This window comes from Pristiophorus japonicus, chromosome 5 (genome assembly GCF_044704955.1).
Source record: "Pristiophorus japonicus isolate sPriJap1 chromosome 5, sPriJap1.hap1, whole genome shotgun sequence".
Taxonomy (NCBI): Eukaryota; Metazoa; Chordata; class Chondrichthyes; family Pristiophoridae; genus Pristiophorus; species Pristiophorus japonicus.
The window spans coordinates 273,644,523-273,668,043 of NC_091981.1; positions in this window are offsets into that span (position 1 = coordinate 273,644,523).

Sequence of the window (23,521 nt, forward strand, 5' to 3'; positions counted from 1 at the left end):
GGAATATGGCAGGGGAGGAAGACACTTCAAACAGTAGCCTATTAAATTGATATAGGCCTAGATGAGTATTTATAGTCAAACATGACTTGGGCTCCTCATCTAGTTCAAGCTGTAAGTAGGCATTCGTAAGATCCAGTTTTGAGAAGATCTGAACACCTGTCAGTGTTGTGAACAAATCTTCTATATTCGGCTATGTATTGGGGACATTACCCTCTAGAACCTGATTTACGGTTACTTTATAATCACCACACAATCTTACCTTACCATCGAACTTAGGTACAACAACAATGAGTGTAGCCCAATTACATCGATCTATCTTACAAATAATGTTCTCAGTCGCTAATCGTTTGAGTTCTTGCTCAACTTTCTCCTTGAGTGCATATGGTACGGAACATGGCTCATAGTAAACCGATCTAGCGTCCTTCTGTACCCTGGCAAGCCTTGGATTGGACTGCCTGTTTCGTAGAACACTTTCGGATACTGCTTGATAACCTCATCCATTGATGAAAATCTCGCTTTCACACTAAAAATCTTACTCCAATCCAGCTTCAGTGAGCTCAACCAATTTCTTCCTAGTAAGGCAGACTTGTCTCCTTTCACTACTATTAGAGGCAAGTTCTGAAATTGATCTTTATATTTCACTGATACGGTGATACGGCCTACCACAGGAATTTTCTCTCCCGAGTTGCCTCGCAGCTCTATCTTGGATTTCTCCAGTTGGAAATCACGCAATTTGTCACGGTATAGTGACTCCGGTACTACACTCACGGATGCACCCGTGTCAATTTCCATTGGTATCTTGAATCCCGCAACATCTATGTGGATTTTGATGCTTTCCGAATCGCTGTCCGTTAATCTCATGTTCCAGATGACGTGTAACTCTAACATCTCCTCGTCCTGTTGTTGTTCTTCCATGTATGTAGTCTCTTTGAATTTCTACTCATATCTTTGAACGCTGGACTCATAGCTTTGAAAGCTGGTTTACCCTTCAGTCGGCATGCCTTCGCAAGATGCCCAGTCTTTCTGCAGAAGAAACACTCTGCCTTCACGTATGGACAACTTTGAACAATGTGTTGTCCCAGGCACCTATAGCACGACTTCGACGCTCTGTTAGAATTTCCAGTTTCTGAGACTTTGGGCCCCCTCCGTCTTTTACTTTGAACCTGCAGGTGATTTACCTCGGTTGACTGATGACTGTAATTATTATTTAATTCTCGGGAATATTGTTCGGCCATGCCCATCGACCTCACTGTCTGACAAGTAATCTCAAAAGTCAAGTCATCCATCGTCAATAACTTCCTTCTGATCGCATCATTTTTCACCCCACAAACAAAATGATCCCGTCATGCTTGGTTTTGAAAGTTTCCAAAATTACAGTGCATTGATAGCTTTTTTAATGCAACGATGTAATCACTGATACATTGATCAGTCTTTTGATTCCAAATCCCGAAACAATAGCTTTCAGCAATTTCTAACGGTTTGGGGTTATAGTGCTGCTCCAGCTTCATTAAAATCTCTTTAAGCATCGTGTCCTTTAGCTCGTCAGGCACAAACAGATTTACAAGGGTTTCGTATAATGCCGGACCTGCCTCCGATAAGAAGATCGCTCTCTTACGTTCCAACACAGCCCGGTTCTGGACTGCATTGCCTGGAACTTCGATTATGTTATTTGCAATGTAATACATTTCTAGATGATCCACATACGCTTTAAAACATTCCCAGTCATGTCTATATTCACCCAAATATCCCAATACATCTGCCATTTTAATCTCTAGCTGTTCGCACCATGTGCTTTATTTTGTAGCTTTTTTTCCAAAGACAGAAACTTCCAAAGTCTCTCTGTCGGCTGGCTGAATCCTTTACCAACAAAATTTAAGCTTTAAATGATCTGAAAAATCCCATCTCAGTTGCCAAATGTGATAACTTCACAGAGCGCAGCACACACAGCTTCCTAACATGGCAGGCAGCTCTCTCGGAAGTCTCCGGAAAACTGTCTAGTTCTGTTTATTATTAACCCTGCACTTGCAGTACACAATACGTCCACATCCACAGTGTGGAGCTACAAACATTACAAGCTTACAGACATTACAGGAATAATTTTCTGCACAGAAGAATATAACATAGATGACTTTATGGCCCGAATAGAGAGAAAAAAAAACTGATTCTGAAAATAGCAAGCAACACAGATAACTATCCTCTGTAGAGTGCGAGGTCGCTGCTGAGGGGAGCTGTGAGCAAGGCTTTTTTTCTCCTGGACACTGCATTATTTCATTGATTACTTATATTGTTTCAATCTTGCCACTTGAACATATATTTAGACTTTCACTGTGGCGCCCATTCTGTGAAGCAACGGATTTCGTTTGCACAATAAAGATGAAACTTCTTTACCAGGTCACATTTATTGACAACGGTCATCCCAAATAGCAACAACAAAAAAAGACTATGAAGTAAATTTCAGGAGCAGCTGTTTCCTCAGGCAGGAGAGCAGGTAACTAAAGGACACAGATTTAAGATAATTGGCAATAAAGCCAGCAGGGAGCGGGGAGATTTTTTGAACTCTCAGTGTTGTTGTGCCTGAAAGGGAGGTGGAAGTAGTAGATTCATTAGTAACTTTCAAAAGGAAATTGGATAAATACTTGAAACGGGGAAAAACTGCAGGTCTACGGGGAAAGAGCAGGGGGAGTGTGATTAATTGGATAGCTCTTTCAAAGATCTGGCACAGACACGATGGGCCACCTTCTGTGCTGTAAGACTCTCTGAGTCTATTAATTATAGATGAAGTTTATGACACAGAAGGAGGCCATTTGGCCCATCGTGACTGTGCCGGCCAAAAATGAGCTATCCAGCCTAATTCCACTTTCCAGCTCGTAGCCCGACGGGCCACGGCACTTCAAGACAAAAGTGACTGTATTTCAAAAGTAAATCAATGGCTGCAAAGAACTTTAGGACATCCTGAGGTCATGAAAGGCACTTTGTAAATGTGGTTATACAGGTACAGCGTCGAGAATCCGGAACACCCGGGATCGAGGCCATTCCGGATTCTAGGCTTTTCCGGTCATTCGATCGTCTTTCTGACGCCACGAATCCAGAAACTCCCGTGTCCAGGTTCGGGTATTTGCAGATTTTAGAACGACAGAAAAGGAGGAGGAGGGATGGTGTCTCCACCGCAGAGCTGTTCGGGCCAGCAGAGCCCCGCCAAGGAGGAGCTGTTCGGGCTGGGCCCCGTCGCGGAGGAGGTGTTCGGGCAGGCCCTGCCGTGGAGGAGGTGTTCGGACCGACGGGCCCTGTCGTGGAGGAGGTGTTCGGGCTGGGCCCCGTCGCGGAGGAGGTGTTTGGGCGGGCCGGCGAGGAGGCCCTGAGGTATGGTCAGCGGTGGCGAGTGAGGTGAGGCGAGCGGGGTGAGGCGAGGCGCTAGGTTGGGCAGCGGCGGGGCCCCAAGGTCGGCAGGGTTGGAGGGTCCGGATTCTGGAACATTTTACGGATTTCGGACGACCCTGCCACCGATCGGCCCGGAGTCCGGAACATTCCGGATTTCGGAACTCCGTTTTTTCGACGCTGCACCAGTATATGGAAAAGTTTGCAAAGCTTCGGAGAAAGAGCATGGGAAGTGGGACTTGGATAGTTCTAACAGGGAGCCAGCACAGGCATGCTGGGCCAAATGACTTCCCTTGGTGCTGTATCATTTTATGACTCTAATTTCAAATCAACATAGAAACATAGAAAATAGGTGTAGGAGTAGGCCATTCGATCCTTCGAGCCTGCACCACCATTCAATACGATCGTGGCTGATCATTCACTTCAGTACCCCTTTCCTGCTTTCTCTCCATACCCCTTGATACCTTTAGCCGTAAGGGCCATATCTAGCTCCCTCTTGAATATATCCAATGAACTGGTATCAACAACTCTCTGCGGCAGGGAATTCCACAGGTTAACAACTCTGAGAATCAAGATTCTTTGATCACCATAATTAAAACCTGCCGCAACATCACATGGTAAATGAGTGAATTCTTAATGTTTAATATAGAAGTTTTATCATAGGAGACTGCCTTGTCGTAACAAAAGGTAATGTAATGGGTTCCTTTGCACATCAACAATACGCGGCAGTAAAGAACAACCTTTGGTTTTTCAGCTTACTGTCTCTCTGACCTTCACGCAGTCAGTCACTCTCTTCAGCTGGGGCAGAGAGGTAGTGGGTGTTGGGTGTCACTAGATAGCGATCAGAAACAGAAGGCTCCTGGGGCTCAACTGTTTTCTGCTTACCGGCCTCAAGGGCACTGAGGCCAACTATAATGGCCCCAGTGCTACCTGTTAAGAGATTCAACAAAACTATTAGATCTTCACAACTACAAAAGTGAGCTCACACTCTGCTGTAGGCTGAACAGCAATGGCTGCCCCCAGGCCAGGCTATTGCTATGGTATTATGCTGGTTACATTCTACTGCCTGCTGTCAGCGTGGCAAATCAGATCACTCTGGTGGTCTCCAATTGATATCACACTTTCACCTCCACAGGTAGGCCGAAGGTTATTCTCTGAGTTATCGTGTCTCGGTCTTTCACTTCAGCTTCAATTGTTTTTATTCTGGCAAAGTGCTATGCCTACAGCTGATGTGCCCCTCACTCCCACTCTCGCTTGTTATTGGTGGATTGATCTGCCAGTGGCAAAGACCACAGTATTGTTCATGTCAGCTGAATTACAGCAAAGCAGACACTCCAATCAACAGATTTACTGCCAGCTTTCTCTGTCGTAGGGTAGATGCTGACTTAACGCTACACTTTACTTCGCCGCCCGTCACCATTCGCACTTTTATGATTTTGTTGACCCATAATGATTTCTCACTTTGATGCATACAGACAATCTATTAAGTGGCTCATTCCCGATATAGCTCACGGACTGGCAGATTCGCATCAATTTAGAATGCGTATCACAGTGAACCCTGTGTCTCCAAAACATCTGTTATTGCAGCAGTCAATCTCAAACTGCTGCTGCCGAGGAAGGTTTAATTTGGAGCATGAGCTTGCCCTGTGTTTGTACTACAGCACCACCTATTGTGCGCACTGTGTAAAAGCTGATAGTTTGCCGAGACCCAACATTGCACAGCTTGCGAACACATCTCAGCACAGACTCCTGTATCTGAGCGTAACAAGCTGGGTGGCGCAAATGGCGTATTAGAGAAACAGGTATTTTACAGCAGCCTAAGCTTTAATGGAGACTTCTGTATTTACTTAGTTGCATTTGAGCCATTATGAATCATTTTCAGCAGCTCCGAGACTTATGGATTTCATCTACCTGTCAACACGTTGGATACTTGTGTAATTTATAGGTGCTTTATGCTGGTTGGTGCAACTATATTCTCATTAACACCCATTACTGTGACCAGTGACATAATATTCTCCCAGCCCTCACTGTTCCCAATCACCTGAGACCTTAAAGAAAGAAAAGACTTGCATTTATATAGCGCATTTCACGACCACAGGATGTCTCAAAGTGCTTTCAAGCCAATGAAGTAATTTTGGAGTGTAGTCACTGTTGTAATGTGGGTAACGCAGCAGCCAATTTGCACACAGCAAGCTCCCACAAACAGCAATGTGATAATAACCAGATAATTTGTTTTTGTTATGTTGATTGAGGGATAAATATTTGCCAGGATACTGGGGATAACTCCCCTGCTCTTCTTCGAAATAGGGATCATTTACGTGCACCTGAGAGGGCAGACGGGACCTCAGTTTAACGTCTCATCCAGAAGACTGCACCTCTGACAGTGCAGCACTCCCTCAGCACTGCACTGGAGTGTCAGCCTAGATTTTTGTGCTCAAGTCCCTGGAGTGGGACTATGAACCCACAACTTTCTGACTCAGAGACGAGTGCGTTAACCATTGAGTCACAGCTGCCACTTACATGAACTCAGGGTTTTTTCTCTCATAACCCAGTCCCAGGCATTGGGTCCCAGTTAATGTACCAGCTCACAAGGAATACATGGGCCTTGAGATTAACCCCCCACCACCGCAGCCCCCCACCCCCCCATACCCCGGCTGGTGGGAGAGGTTCGCGGGGAGGTCACTGAAAAGTAAACGAGTGGAACGCAACTCCAATCTGCCACACACCCACCCAACAACAGTTTTATGGCGGCGGATACTAGAGTATCCAAATGTCCCACTGTGGAGCGGCAGGACGCTCAATTAACATATTGAAATCAGGCTGCCACAGTGCAATTGGGAGCCTGATTTGAAATTTACTGCTATTCGGGTTTCCCAGCGGGTCAGGAAAATCAGCGGTGAAAGGAAGTCCACAAGATCTCAGCTCACCCTGTGGGTCAGGAAACATAGAAACATAGAAAATAGGTGCATGAGTAGGCCATTCGGCCCTTCGAGTCTGCACCACCATTCAATATGATCATGGTTGATCATGCAACTTCAGCACCCCACTCCTGTCTTCTCTCCATACCCCTTGATCCCTTTAGTCGTAAAGGCCACATCTAACTCCCTTTTGAATATATCTAACGAAATGGACTCAACAACTTTCTGTGGTAGAGAATTCCACAGGTTCACAATTCTCTGGGTGAAAAAGTTTCTCCTCATCTCATTCCTAAATGGCCTACCCCTTATCCTTAGACTGTGACCCCTGGTTCTGGACTTCCCCAACATCGGGAACATTCTTCCTGCATCTAGCCTGTCCAATCCCGTCAGAGGAGTGGAGCAAGGGCCTGCTTCCCCCCCAAGCCCACTGAGAAGCCTTCGGCCTCACCCAGCTGCAATCTCCAGCTGCCCCCCCCCAACCCTCCCGATCACAGGCCACGCCCCCCCCCAACCCCCGCCTTACGATCGCCAGCCTCCTTCCCCACCCCCAAACCCCAGCCCCGATTACTGATTTTCCCCACCCTCCCGCTTGCTGGGGGTCCCTGGCTACGGACTCCTGCAGCTGGTGCTACCTTTCCAACCGCCGGCCAAGCTGTCCATCTGGCTGGTTGCCGGGCGGGAGAAGGAGTTACACGATGTCGATGAGGTCCAACCGTTAAGATCATCAGGGCCTCCGCATCCACGGCTTTTGCAGGTGTAATGTATGCATCTGTGAGCTTGCTCACAGGTTGGTAGAGCTGTTGATTGTAAGTGGCTTAGCCAGTCACCTGATGTTCACAATACTCAATAAAACCCCAGCCAGTTGGGTTCGGGAGATGCACGGCGAGGCAGTTGATTGTGAGCCTGGTGAATGCACTGGTAATGTGTAGTGCGATTGTCAAACCTTTACTGATAAACCAACTAGTTTTTAATAGCACTGTGTTGCTATGAATTCTTAAGCAAAGAACCCACGAAACAAATACATTACAGCAGGTTCTTTGATCGTTTTCAGCCTCACCCGCACCCTCGCCGTAAATGTTGGGATTGTAGTTTTCAACAAATGGAGCAGTAGGGAGGCTGGGCTGATTAGTGGTTGCGAGGCTCTGCTTATGAAATATCATAAAAAAGGATGAATAAAGTGTGAACTACATTACTTGTTTTGCCATTGTCTACACCAGGACTCCAAAAGGTTCAGTTTGACATTGGGAGATGTGCTCAATGTACTGGAGACTGGTAGTCATGAGCACAAGTAGTCCATGTATTTCTCTTGGAAGCTTATGGCCTAACATTCTCTACCTGATTTGGAGATCATTCATCATGGAAGTGTAGGGAATCCTTTCAAAATTCGGGCCTTTTTTTCCCCATCTGGAATAACACTTCTTTTGGGTACTGAGCATCTCCATATTGGATTCTTTCTCAAGAAACAGACACAGCTCCTTGCCCTAAGAAAAGGTGTGCAATGGCCATGACCATCGGCTAAGGTTTATCGATTACCACGTAGTTGAAGGGTGAATGGACTCGGCTATAAATGGGACATGGCTCTGATCACTGATCAGGGTATACTTGCAGTGCAGGTTGGAATGTGCCCAGCAATGCTAGTCAGGTTCTCGATCAGACCAACATCCCCAGCATCGAAGCACTGACCACACTCGACCAGCTCTGTTGGGCCGGGCCACATTGTCTGCATGCCCGACATAAGACTCCGAAAGCAAGTGCTCTACTCGGAACTCCTACACGGCAAGCGAGCCCCAGATGGGCAGAGGAAACGTGTCAAGGACACCCTCAAAGCCTCGTTGATAAAGTGCAACATCCCCACCAACATCTGGGAATCCCTGGCCAAAGACCGCCCAAAGGGAAGGAAGAGCAGCTGGGAGGGTGCTGAGCACCTTGAGTCTCATCGCCGAAAGCATGCAGAAAACAAGTGCAGGCAGCGGAAGGAGCGTGCGGCAAACCAGTCCCATCCACTCTTTCCTTCAACCATTGTCAGTCCCACTTGTGACAGAGACTGTAATTCCTGTATTGGACTGTACAGTCACCTGAGAACTCACTTTTAGAGTGGAAGCAAGTCTTCCTCGATTTCGAGGGACTGCCTATGATGATGATAGTCAGGACAAAAGCGCTCTAATCTGTCTTGGCTTTGCCTTGTGCAAAACATGTTTATTCCTCAGCTTCTGCATGGTGCTGAGCACTGGAGGGCCATTAAGGCTATAGTCGGACCAATTGAATGGAGTTGCAGAATGGTGCCTGACTGTTCATTGCCCCCAGTGGGTAATTGGAACGGGTCAGACCTGGCGCTTCAACAGGTCCATCTGGCAGGAGTGCTCTCTACTTCCTTTCTGAGATTACTTAGCATTGGCTTCGGGCTCTGAGCAGAACAGCAATCAATTATTTGGTTGCGAATAGCTTGCTGTGTTCATTGTTTTCAAATTGCTTTGTTCAAGGATGCTTCAGACTGTTGGCTGTTTTTCTTCTTCATTAAAGAGGGCACCTTTTAACCGCGGCGTTGATCTGGTGGCAAAGGGTTAGTGCCAAATTGGAGTAGCAGATAGCTTCTATTCCATGAGCGCTTGTGCTAAGGCATTCAGCCATAAGAACACTGCTGCCCATGACACCTGGGATTATGGTCTGCGTAACTGCTAATCATGCAGTTTGGAGAAAGAAAGAAAGACTTGCATTTATATTGTGCCTTTCACGACTACCGGACATCTCAAAGCGCTTTACTGGGATGGGACGTTAAACCGAGGCCCCATCTGCCCTTTCAGGTGGATGTAAAAGATCCCATGGAACTATCCCCAGTGCCCTGGCCAATATTTATCCCTCAATCAACATAACAAAAACAGTTTATCTGGTCATTATCACGTTGCTGTTTGTGGGAGCTTGCTGTGTGCAAATTAGCTGCCACGTTTCTCTCATTACAATAGTGACTACACTTCAAACAAATACTTCTTTGGTTAATTTCTCTCTTTATAAAAGGACTTGAAACTACACAAGGCGAACAGAGATCAGTACAAAAATCATTGACTCACCTTGATGCTGCCCTTCCGGGGCTGGTGAATCAGAGTTTTTGAGACAAGCACAGCCTTGGTGTCCCAGTACATATGTGCAAACCATGAGACTGAAAACTATCAAATGATATCAGTGGCTTTTAAAGCAGTTCTTTGAGTTGTCATGATAATATATTGGCTGCATTAGAATGCCTACAATTCAATTAAAAAAGAATAGGCTGTATTTGACTCTTATGATGCCAGCTGTGTCTGTATATAAGGCAAGTGCAGAAGATGATAATGCCCGGGCAGAAGATGATAATGCCCAGGGAAATCCACGTTCATTGTGTTCATTAATTTTTGTGTCAAGTTTTCAAACTCTTGCCTTCTTTCCTCATGAAGAAACTGGAATTTATGTTAGTGGGCGCAACTTTGATTTTATCTGGGAAGATAACACTAAAAATATCTTTGGAGTAGATGGAAGACTCACTGCTGCATCTCGCTAAAAAGAAGAGCAAGGCAAAATTATCCAGCGTCACATGTCCGACTCAAAGTCTTCAACAAACCCTGGTCATTTACCACCTCAGTTCACACAAACTACCATTACATAGAAACATAGAAAATAGGTGCAGGAGTAGGCCATTCGGCCCTTCGAGCCTGCACCACCATTCAATACGATCATGGCTGATCATGAAACTTCAGTACCCCACTCCTGCCTTCTCTCCACAACCCCTGATCCCTTTAGTCGTAAGGGCCACATCTAACTCCCTTTTGAATATAACCAACGAACTGGCCTCAACAACTTTCTGTGGTAGAGAATTCCACAGGTTCAGAATTCTCTGGGTGAAAAGGTTTCTCCTCATCTCGGTCCTAAATGGCTTACCCCTTATCCTTAGACTGTGACCCCTGGTTCTGCACTTCCCCAACATCGGGAACATTCTTCCTGCATCTAACCTGGCCAATCCCGGAACCATTGGTTCCGTTCCTTCAGTGGATCAACTTCAAAATGCTCATCCTTATCTACAAATCCATCATTTGTCTTCAACTTATCCCCGGCCACACCCATCGCCCTTTGATTCCAGTCTACTGTACGTTCCCCCCTCCTTCTCTTGGCTCTACCATCAGTGGCAGTGCCTCCGTCAACCTGCCACCTTATTCTGGAATTCTTTCTCCAAACAGGTCCACCTAGTTATATCTCTTTTCAATTCAAATGCCTCCTTAAAACCAGTTCGGCTATTTCCCATAATTCCTTTGTCGCATGATTCCTGGTCCAACCGCTACCTGTGAAGCACCATGGTATATTTAGCTGTGTTAACAGGAGCACTTTAGATGTAAGTTATGATAGTATTACTGGCTAATATTGCAAGGCTCGGTTAAAAAACATAAGAAATAGGAGCAGGAGTAGGCCATTTGGCCCCTCGAGCCTGCTCCGCCATTTAAAAAGATCATGGCTGATCCGATCATGGACTCAGCTCCACTTCTCTATTTTGTGATTCTGTCCCCTAGTTTTAGTTCCCCCTATGAGTCGGACCCAGGAATTCCATTCATCACATGTTTCTATTTCACTAAATATATTCAAAAAGGAGTTAGATGTAGTCCTTACTACTAGGGGGATCAAGGGGTATGGCGAGAAAGCAGGAATGGGGTACTGAAGTTGCATGTTCAGCCATGAACTCATTGAATGGCGGTGCAGGTTCGAAGGGCCGAATGGCCTACTCCTGCACCTATTTTCTATGTTTCTATGTTTCTATGTCTAACTCAATGAGCTAACCAATTTCCCTTATGTCCCAATTTGTTGAAGCAATTCAGTATCTGGGGGTTCTGGTAAATGTCAACATTAGCTTGGGCCCAGATCTTTGGGGGCACATGGAGAAGGAATGAAAGGCACACTGGGTCTTCTTGCCTCTCTTCAAAGACAGCAAAGTTCCAACGCAAATTGAGTTGACCAGAAATTTAACTGGACCAGCCACATAAATACCGTGGCAGCAAGAGCAGGTCAGAAGCTGGGTATTCTGCGGCATGGGTCTCACCTCCTTCCTTTCCACCATCTATAAAGCACAAGTCAGGAGTGTGATGGAATACTCTCCACTTGCCTGGATGAGTGCAGCTTCAACAACACTCAAGTACACCATCCAAGACAAAGCAGCCTGCTTGATTGGCTCCCCATCCACCACGTTCAACATTCACTCCCTCCACCACCGGCGTACTGTAGCTGCAGTGTGTACCATCTACAAGATGCACTGTAGCAACTTGCCAAGGCTTCTTCGGCACCTCCCAAACCCGTGACCTCTATCACATTACAACAGTGACCACACTGTACATTAATTGGCTATAAAGCACTTTGAGACATTGGTGGTTGTGAAAGGTGCTATATTTCTTTCTTTTTCTAGAAGGACAAGGGCAGCAGGCGCATGGGAGCACCATCACCTGAAAGTTCCCCTCCAAGTTACACACCATCCTGACTTGGAAATAAATTGCCATTTTTCATCGTCGCTTGGTCAAAATCCTGGAACTTCCTCCCGACCAGCACTGTGGGAGTATCTTCACCACACGGACTGCAGTGGTTCAAGAAGGCAGCTCACCACCACTTCTTGAGGGCAATTAGAGACGGGCAATAAATGCTGGCCTTGCCAGCGATGCCCACATTCCAGGAACGAATAAAAATAAAAGTTTGTGGTGTTACAAGACATGTGTCCAAAGTGTTACCCTTCATTGCTCCGAGCTTCTGGAAACACAATAGAAAGGTCTTTATGCAAAATCTAGGACCAAAGTTTCAAGCGGATTTGTAACAAAAGTTGAAAATGTTAAGGAGTATCCAGATCTGACAAATGGTCTAATCCTGATGCATTAATCTGTCTACTCCCCTTACTGATCCTGATAAAGAAAAATTTGGGGGCTGATTTTCATCAAGGCAGAGGCCTGCCTACATGCCATCCAAAGTGCCGCAGATGGAGCCGAGGTACCAGATGGCACTTTGGGTGGGATATTCATCACCGAGGTACTTCAAAGGTCGGCGGGCAGCAAATTGATGACGTACGTCGCCAATCTGGGCGGCAGCGGAAGGGAGGTCTCATTCTCGGTGGCAGTGGCGCTTGTCGCCCAAGTGCCGCCGAGGATGGATTTGGCCCACGGAGGGTCGAAGACCTGAAAAGAAAATCTACAGTAAAAAATAAAAAAACTATCAGATGACCTTCAGGGGACCCCATCCAGGTAAGTCTCTGTTAAAAATTTTTTTTTTTTTTTTAAATGTTCACCTTTTTTTCAGGTTCTTCAAACTTACACACCCATTCTGCCACCGAGTCCCGCTGACTCCCGCCTGCAGGAATCTGGGAGCTCGGCGGGCGGGAGGTCAGTTGCGCCACTTGGCCGTCCACTGATGTCAGCGGGCGGTACCCGGCGGCTCTTCCCTCCAGCCTACTCCAGGCCACCTCCAAAGTGGCACTGGGCGTATCTTCAGGAGGAATTTCGGTGGCAGTGCGCGGCAGTTGACGGCAACGGGCGGTGAGGTGATGAACTTCAGCCCCTTGGAATTATATAGCGCCGTTCACCACCACCGGACATCTCAAAGCACTTTACAGCCAATGAAGTACTTTTGGAATGTCGTCACTGTTGTAACGTGGGAAACCTGTTGTCTATTTCCAGCATTAACTGTTTTTTTATTCCAGACCTCCGGCATTTGCCTTTTTTTTTTACCTTTTTAGTTCCAATCTAATGCTCACCATGAGATAATATGGGACTAAAGATAGAAATTGCTATTTTCGTCAGACTTTCCATCTAATTCAAACGGTCCAAATCATTGAACGCTGCACTAAACACTTGTCATTTAATTTGAATCACCTTTATATTTTGAAAATTAGTCATTCATGCTTGCATTTTTCATTATGTATTAGGAAAAATAATCTACCACTCTTTGCCAATACCGACAGTAATTTGTGGAACATGTTAATTGGACCAGGGTTGTCAGAGGTACTGAACAGTCCTAATTGGTATTACTATAAATTATGAGGGGCCTAGATAGAGTGGATATGAAGAATCTATTTCCTTTAGCAGAGGGGTCAACAACCAGGGGGCATAGATTTAAAGTAATTGGTCGGAGGTTTTGAGGGGATTTGAGGGGAAATATTTTCACCCAGAAGGTGGTGGGGGCCTGGAACTCACAGCCTGAAAGAGTGGGAGAGGCAGAAACCCTCATAGCATTTAAAAAATAGTTGGATATGCACTTGAAGTGCTATAACCTGCAAGGCTACGGACCAAGAGCTGGAAAGTGGGATTAGGCTGGATAGTTCTTTGTCAGCCAGCATAGACACGATGGGCCAAATGGCCTCCTTCAGTGCTGTAAATTTCTATGATTCTATAAATGCTGATTAGTATTGGTAAAGATGTTGTTCCTATAATTGCTGAGCAACAAGCTTTAACTCCTATATATATATTCATGTTTATAACCTTTTTTTATTTGTATAACATCTTTACCACAAATAGCACCATACTTAAAACTTCTGTCACAAGATATTTTTAACAAAAATAAATCACAAAAAAGGCACAACCATCACTTTCCAAGCAATGAAGGTTCACCAGACTGATTCCAGGGATGACTGGACTGACATATGAGGAGAGACTGGATCAACTGGGCCTTTATACACTGGAGTTTAGAAGGATGAGAGGGGATCTCATAGAAACGTATAAGATTCTGACGGGACGGGACAGGTTAGATGCGGGAAGAATGTTCCCGATGTTGGGGAAGTCCAGAACCAGGGGTCACAGTCTTAGAATAAGGGGCAGGCCATTTAGGACTGAGATAAGGAGGAACTTCTTCACTCAGAGAGTTGTTAACCTGTGGAATTCTCTACCGCAGAGAGTCGTTGATGCCAGTTCGTTAGATATATTCAAGAGGGAGTTAGATATAGCCCTTACGGCTAAAGGGATCAAGGGGTATAGAGAGAAAGCAGGAAAGGGGTACTGAGGCGAATGATCAGCCATGATCATATTGAATGGTGGTGCAGGCTCGAAGGGCCGAATGGCCAACTCCTGCACCTATTTTCTATGTTTCTATGTAACTGCGCATCTGCAGGACTTGACTCAAGCCTTCTTGCTGTGCTGGTTAGCGTCTGAATCCACACGGCACAAACACAGGGAAACAGATGGTACTGGATAGCTGCTTCATCTCACAGTAATTTGGCAGTATGACAAATGAAGTGTCAAGAGAGAGAGAGGCCAAGATAATGGCTAGTTTGAGAAAGAGATAAACTGACACCTGTGAAATGTAGCTGGCAGGGTTTGGTAGTGCTCTCCTGAGGATGGGAATATTTTGGGGGCAATTTTAACACCTCAAGATTCATGACCAGAGAGGCCTAGGTCCTGATATTTACGGGGCTGGGGGTAGGGGAGGCCTGCAGTTGGGAGGGAGTGGGGGAAAAGGTCAACAATTGGGGCTAGGGGAGGCCAAAGGCTTCCTTGACGAGCGGGGCGAAGGCTGGGGGAGAAAGCTCTGCTGCTCCTCCTGGCCCACAAGGAATTCTGAAAGAGGCACTTACCTTAGGGAGCCAACAGCCCCCTCCTCCCTTTCACTGCCGGGTTTTTCCCACTCTTGGGAAACGCATGCAGCGGCAGTAAATTTCAAACCCAAACCCTAACCCAATTACACCATGGGTGCCTGATTTAAATATGTTAATTAAGCATCCCACCTCTCCACGGCGGGACACACAAATGCCCCGATTATCCACACCGTAGAAAGGTGGGGGGGGGGGGGGGTAGGTGGGGGGTGCATGCAGGGTGGGTGGGGGTCGCGTTCTGCGCATTTCACTTTTTAACCCCTCTCCAGCCTAGGCCCTAAGCTTGGGAACTCCCTGCCTAAACCTCTCCACCTCTTTTTCCTCCTTCACAACGCTCCTTAAAATCTACCTCTTTAACCAAGCTTTTGGTCACCTGCGCTAATTTCTACTCATGCGGCTCGGTGTCAAGTTGTTTAATCTCATAATACTCCTGTGAAGTACCTTGGGACGGTTCGCTACGTTAAAAGCACTATATAAATACAAGTGATTGTTGTTCTTGTGGCGGGGGATGGTTAATATTGAGGCCATAACGTGTGTAGGCATTCCATCTGTCCGCATCCATAGCCCTCACATTAATCAGTGCTACACTGCAGCACAGGCGCGACAGTTCTGAGTCAGCGCTGAGGCTACGTGGTAAAATCTGATTAGTCATTTTTGAATAGAGACAACATAACGTATGCTCGCGAAACATAACCTCAAGGGCTGCGATGAATTTATCAGCTACTCAAGCCGTTGAAAGTATCGTCAAAAGTCTTGCTTGCATCAGTCTCCTGCTGCATTCCTACCCGACTGTTGTTCTGTATGTGTCACCTTCTAAGTAGGTTTTTTGAAAGCCTGTCACCAGCATGAACTGTTTGCTTTTCCTGCCTACAGACACCCAGGTCACCAATGGTTGAATGATTATAATCAGGGTTGCTCAGAAGGACAGATTTAAAGGAGCGCAGACATCTCGTGGTGTTGTGGGGCTGGAGGCGATTACAGATATAGGGAGGGGTGAAGCCATGGAGGGATTTGAAAACAAGGATGTTAATTTTGAAATTGAGGCACTGCTTAACCAGGAGCCAATGTAGGTCAGCGAGCACAGGGGTGATTTGTGAGCGGGACGTGGTGCGAATCAGGACATGAGCAGCTGAGTTTTGGATCACCTCGAGTTTATGTAGGGTACAATGTGGGAGGCCGGCCAGGAGTGTGGTGGAATAATCAAGTCTAGAGGTAACAAAGGCATTGATGAGGGCTTCAGCAGTGAATGAGCTGAGCCGAGGGCAGAGACGGGCGATGTTACAGAGGTGGAAATAGGCAGAAGAGGGAAACAAAAAGGAGACAAAAGCAAAGGACAGAAAGGAGATGAGTAAAAGTGGAGGGCAGAGAAACCCAAGGCAAAAAACAAAAAGGGCCACTGTACAGCAAAATTCTAAAGGGTCAAAGTGTAATAAAAAGGCAAGCATGAAAGCTCGGTGCCTCAATGCAAGGAGTATTCGGAACACAGGAGAGGGCTCTGAGCTAATTAGAATGGGTGAGAGCTCAGATGAACAGGTCCCCAAGAAAGAATGCAAAAGGCAGGAGGCAACAGAGCAGAGTAGCACTGGGGTAAGTGTAAACCACAAGGTGATAGGAAGGGACAATATGTGTGAATATAAAGGGGCTGCAGGAGGGGTCAAAACTAAAAATCATGGTTTAAAAAACTAGTATTAAAACACTCTACCGAAACACACGCATCATTCGAAATAAAGTAAATGAGTTGACGGCACAAATCATTACAAATGGGTATGATTTGGTGGCCATGACAGAAACATGGTTGCAGGGTGGCCAAGACTGGGAATTAAACATACAGGGGTATCTGACAATTCGGAAAGATAGACAAGAAGGAAAAGGAGGTGGTGTAGCTCTGTTCATAAAGGATGATATCAGGGCAGTTGTGAAAGACGATATTGGCTCTAATGAACAAACCGTTGAATCATTGTGGGTGGAGATTAGAGATTGTAAGGGGAAAAAGTCACTGGTGGGCGTAGTTTATAGACCCCCAAATAATAACTTCATGGTGGGGCGGGCAATAATCAAGGGAATAATGGAAGCATGTGAAAAAGGAACGGCAGTAATCATGGGGGATTTTAACCTACATATCGATTGGTCAAATCAAATCGCACGGGGTAGCCTTGAGGAGGAATTCATAGAATGCATACGGGATTGTTTCTTCGAACAGTATGTTACAGAACCTACAAGGGAGCAAGCTATCTTAGATCTGGTCCTGTGTAATGAGACAGGAATAATCAACGATCTCCTATTAAAAGATCCTCTCGGAATGAATGATCACAGTATGGTTGAATTTGTAATACAGATTGAGGGTGAGGAAGTAGTGTCTCAAACGAGCGTACTATGCTTAAACAAAGGGGACTACAGTGGGATGAGGGCAGAGTTGGCTAAAGTAGACTGGGAACACAGACTAAACGGTGGCACAATTGAGGAACAGTGGAGGACTTTAAGGAGCTCTTTCACAGTGCTCAACAAAAATATATTCCAGTGAAAAAGAAGAGCAGTAAGAGAAGGGATAACCAGCCGTGGATAACCAAGGAAATAAAGAAGAGTATCAAATTAAAAACCAATGCGTATAAGGTGGCTATGGTTAGTGGGAAACTAGAAGATTGGGAGAATTTTAAACGACAGCAAAGAATGACTAAGAAAGCAATAAAAAAAGGAAAGATAGATTACGAAAGTAAACTTGCGCAAAACATAAAAACGGATAGTAAAAGCTTTTACAGATATATAAAACGGAAAAGAGTGACTAAAGTAAATGTTGGTCCCTTAGAAGATGACAAGGGGGATTTAATAATGGGAAACGTGGAAATGGCTGAGATCTTAAACAATTATTTTGCTTCGGTCTTCACAGTGGAAAACACAAAAACCATGCCAATAATTGCTGGTCACAGGAATGTGGGAAGGGAGGACCTTGAGACAATCACTATCACTAGGGGGGTAATGCTGGACAGGCTAATGGGACTCAAGGTAAACAAGTCCCCTGGTCCTGATGAAATGCATCCCAGGGTATTAAAAGAGATGGCGGAAGTTATAGCAGATGCATTCGTTATAATCTACCAAAATTCTCTGGACTCTGGGGAGGTACTAGCGGATTGGAGAGCAGCTAATGTAACGCCTCTGTTTAAAAAAGGGGGCAGACAAAAGGCAGGTAACTATAGGCCGGTTAGTTTAACATCTGTGGTGGGGAAAATGCTTGAAACTATCATTAAGGAAGAAATAGCGGGACATCTAGATAGGAATAGTGCGGAATCAAGCAGACGCAACATGGATTCATGAAGGGGAAATCATGTTTAACTAATTTACTGGAATTCTTTGAGGTTATAACGAGCATGGTGGATAGAGGTGTACCGATGGATGTGATGTATTTAGATTTCCAAAAGGCATTCGATAAGGTGCCACACAAAAGGTTACTGCAGAAGATAAAGGTACGCGGAGTCAGAGGAAATGTATTAGCATGGATCGAGAATTGGCTGGCTAACAGAAAGCAGAGAGTCGGGATAAATGGGTCCTTTTCGGGTTGGAAATCGGTGGTTAGTGGTGTGCCACAGGGATCAGTGCTGGGACCACAACTGTTTACAATATACATAGATGACCTGGAAGAGGGGACAGAGTGTAGTGTAACAAAATTTGCAGATGACACAAAGATTAGTGGGAAAGCGGGTTGTGTACAGGACACAGAAAGGCTGCAAAGAGATTTAGATAGGTTAAGCGAATGGGCTAAGGTTTGGCAGATGAAATACAATGTTGGAAACTGTGAGGTCATCCACCTTGGAAAAAAAAACAGTAAAAGGGAATATTATTTGAATGGGGAGAAATTACAACATGCTGTGGTGCAGAGGGACCTGGGGGTCCTTGTGCATGAATCCCAAAAAGTTAGTTTGCACGTGCAGCAGGTAATCAGGAAGGCAAATGGAATGTTGGCCTTCATTGCGAGAGGGATGGAGTACAAAAGCAGGGAGGTCCTGCTGCAACTGTATAGGGTATTGGTGAGGCCGCACCTGGAGTACTGCATGCAGTTTTGGTCACCTTACTTAAGGAAGGATATACTAGCTTTGGCGGGGGTACAGAGACGATTCACTAGGCTGGTTCCGGAGATGAGGGGGTTACCTTATGATGATAGATTGAGTAGACTGGGCCTTTACTCGTTGGAGTTCAGAAGGATGAGGGTTGATCTTGTAGAAACATTTAAAATAATGAAAGGGATAGACAAGATAGAGGCAGAGAGGTTGTTTCCACTGGTCGGGGAGACTAGAACTAGGGGGCACAGCCTCAAAATACGGGGGAGCCAATTTAAAACCGAGTTGAGAAGGAATTTCTTCTCCCAGAGGGTTGTGAATCTGTGGAATTCTCTGCCCAAGGAAGCAGTTGAGGCTAGCTCATTGAATGTATTAAAATCTTAGATAGATAGTTTTTTTAACCAATAAGGGAATTAAGGGAGCAGGCGGGTAAGTGGAGCTGAGTCCACAGCCAGATCAGCCATGATCTTGTTGAATGGCGGAGCAGGCTCGAGGGGTTAGATGGCCTACTCCTGTTCCTAATTCTTATATTCTTATGTTATTTAAGTTGGAGAGAGGGATGGAGTCAGTGGCGAGGGAACGGAGTTTGTGGCAGTGACTGAAAACAATGGCTTCGGTCTTCCGAAGCAATTGCAAGTCATTCATCATGATTTAAGGGTTAAACAATATTTTCAATGAATAGATGTGTAACAAGCTGTTTGGAACCATTCATCCCCTCCCCATTCCACCACCCCATTTTCATCCTCTACCAACATTCTTTCCTCCCTCCTCCCCAAAATATATTGGCATAGATCTTCATCTTCACTGCTTGGATGGTATCCTGGAGTGGAAATCGGTGATATGAAAATCAGGCGAGTTCTGTAAAGGATGGGCGACCCGCTCGGTCAGATAATAGCCCAGGCAATGCTGATGTAAATTCACCCCCACTGACACCTTGCTTGGAGCTTATGCTGCTGGATTTAAGTCACCCAGGGCATCATTATTCATTGTGCGAGCATCACCAGACTGTGGGGGCAACAGATACCCATCATTATCTCCATCCCACATGTGTGCACTTCCATCCTGAATCAGGAGCGAGTACACTAGGGGATTGTTTTCCTCCTTAATTCAGGGGTGCTGAGGCCCAATCGTAGCGCCCCTATGGTCACCCAGCCCAAGATCATTTGACTTAACAGTGACTGAAGATCAAACCTAGATCCTTCATGCTCTGCATGGCTAAGCTGATCAGTGTGGGGCAGAAATAGTCACTAGGTAAATCTATGGACCAACAGTAGACTCTACACAAGAGGGTAATGATTAGATTACAAGGCAAGTACATACCGCTGAAAGGCAAAAGACATAGGGCTAAACTTTCCTTTCATTTTCGGCGGGTTCTCGGTGATTTTCTCGGCGGTACAGCTGTTTTTCCACCCGGCGAAAGTTTCCCCTTTTGTTTTTCAATGTTACCGTCCAAATCTGAAAACGCCCGCCGGGACCAAACCGCCGATGTGCACCGCTGAGAAAATCGCCAGGGTGTAAGTTTGGCCTCAATGGAAGCCCGTGCAGATCGCCGAGGGAACCACCCTGTGAAAGCTGCTTAAACCGGGCGATATGTGAGCACTCTGCAAAGAAAGATAATTTAAAGGTTCTTTATTTATTTTTTTTTTAATGTTTAAATGGCGACTCGGTGTAAAAGTGTAAAAAGTGTTTTTTAACTTTTAAACTTTTAATTTTTTTTTGTGAAAATGTCTTTTTATTTTAAAGTTTCCTCCCTCCCTAGGTCCAACCGCAGCCTTGGACTAAATTTTTTAAAAATCGCCCGTTTTACTTAGTTTCCCCTTAACCGCTGAGAAAACCGCCGAGAATAATGGTGCAAGATCCATTTTCTTGCTGGGCGATTAATTTTAATTAGTCGTAACTTCAAAGTGGAAATTTTCACCAGCGTTACTTACCAAACATTAGCAGTTTTTCTGGGCAGGCACTCAGGCGTTGAGGGGCTCTCGGGAAAGTCTAGCCCATACTTCTAGTGTAAAGTAAGCATGGTCTATTTTAAAATCAAACCGCCTCGTTTTTAAAATTCTCATTCTTGTTTTCAAATCCATCCATGGCCTTGCCCCTCCCTATTTCTGTAACCTCCTCCAGCCCTACACCCTCCGAGATCTCTGCTTTTTATTCATCGGCAATTTTCATCGTATCATCATTGGTGGTCTTGCCTTCAGCTGCCGAGGCCCTAAGCTCTGGAATTCCCTCTCTAAATCTTTCCACCTCTCTTCCCTTTCAAGTCGCTCCTTAAAACCTCCCTCTTTGACCCGTCCCAATAGCTCATTATGTGGCTCGGTGTCAAATTTTGTTTCATAACGCTCCAATGGAAGCGCCTTGGGATATTTTACTACGTTAAAGGCGCTATATAAATGCAAGCTGTTGTTGTTGTTGCCTATGAGAATATTTAGGTCAAGTATTAAAAGCTTATGTGTAGGAGGTTTATAGAAAGCAACAAAAGGAGACCGGGACAATAATGAGGCCAAATAGGATGAATGAAAAAAACTTGCAAGCAATATCAAAAGTAATAGCAAAGGTTCTTATCAGTACAACTGCAATTAAGAGAACAGTAAAGAAGGATATAGACCCATTGTAAATAGATTTATGGAGAACTATTGTCATGGGTAAGGACTTGACAGAGTTGCTAAATTAATAGTTTGCTTCAGTCTTCGACAGTGGAAAAGGAAGATGTACTACCAACGATACAGGGAAGATTAGAGATTAACGAAACAGACAAATTAACAAGTATTAATGTGAATAGAAAAGCTGTGATGCATAAACTATTGGAATTAAAACAGAATAATTAAGCCAAGGTGATTAAAATAACTGAAAAAATTGAGGATGCATTATTGCTAATCTGCCAAAACTCACTGAATTTCGGAATAAGTTAACTATCACACTCATAAATAACAGGAGGAAAGAGGGACAAGCCAAGATACCAAAGCCCAACAGGTTTCACACCAGTCGTGGGAAAATTGCGAGAATCCATTATAAGAGGACAGAGTAAATGAGTACTTGGAAAAGTATAAGCTGGTTTAAGGAAAATCTGCATAGTTTTAGGAAATTTATTTTATGTTCAGCTAACCTAGTTATTTTATGTTATGTTCAGCTGAATAGAGTTACTGAGGTAGTGGTTGGAGGACAAATGAATAATATTTATAGACTTTTGGAAGACATTTGATAAGGTTTTCTAACGGGAGAGAGGGAACTTGTGGCATTGATAGGCAATTAGTTGGCAGGTAGGAGGCAGAGTTGGGTTAAAGGGCTTGGAGAGCGGAATAACCTTCTCCCGTGTCTGTGCTCCGAAACCCACTGAACCAATACGGGAGATTGGAATCATATAGCATGTAATTCCTGCTTATCTGAAATAAGCAACATCGCAAATGGAAAAGCTAAATGTTACTTAAACAAGTGAACGCATTAGAAAATATAGAAATTAGTTGAAAGAAAGACAAGTTAACACTGCACCACTGGGAAATACTGGATTATCTGATGCCCTAAACATATGCAGCACGCAGTGCTAAATATTCACTGACATTTCAGGGCTCCGCATTAATTCAAGAGAAACGTTGTTTGTCTCCAATGCCTTTCAGTGTCAGAGCTTGAAGTTTGAGTCTTTCATCTACTGAAGCCGTAAACATCAATCACTTCAACTTCAAAGACCTGGGGACAATTTCACATGTACATTCTCCGCTTTATTGCTAATTTTACACATCCACTCAATAGAAAATTTAAAGGTACCTGAATCACTTACGCTCCATACTTTTGCTCTGCTGGTTTCACAGCACAAAATTGCTCCCTATTACCTCTAACTAAAACTGCACATCAGTGCGAGGTTCTGAACAGGAAAATATACTATAGATTAAACAGGTGGAGAAAAACAACCATGGGTGTCCTTTATACCCTCCTTGCACCTCCACATTGTGCAATATCTGAATTTCACCCTCCAGCCCAGAAATTACATTTCATGTTGGTGATATCATAGGACAACACAGGAGGCCATTTGGACCATCGAGTTTGCGACGGCATGCCTATAACATGTTTGTACCATGCTCCTCTCTGTACTATTTATGAAGGCATTCGCCAGCTGAAAATGCCTTAATTGAAATGGGGAGGGGAGGGGGGTGGGGTGGTGGAGGAAGAGGAAGACTTGGTAGCTCAAGGGGGGGTGGTGGGGGGGAAGGCTCGAGTGGAGCATAAGCACCGGCATAGACCAGTTGGGCCGAATAGCACTATACATTCTTTGTGATTCTATGTAATATATGAATGAGTCAATGGTTCATACACTAATATCATAACATTAAATTCTAGGCTTATATTCTTAACCTTGAAGGTCCCTGTAGATAGAACAAGGGCTGACTGGGCTAACCAAAACTTTAAAGGGGCTTAATGGGGATTTAGTATTTCATAGCGGCAGCATGTTTATCCCAAGATCACAAAACGGGTGGACAGTCACTGGAGAATTAAGATGGCCACTTCCTTGCATTATAATTTAATTCTCCTTACCACTTCAATCAGGAGTCTGGTAACAACTCCTGAAGTTGCCTGGAGGGGAAGCACTGATCCATAGCTTCCAACTGGCGACACCA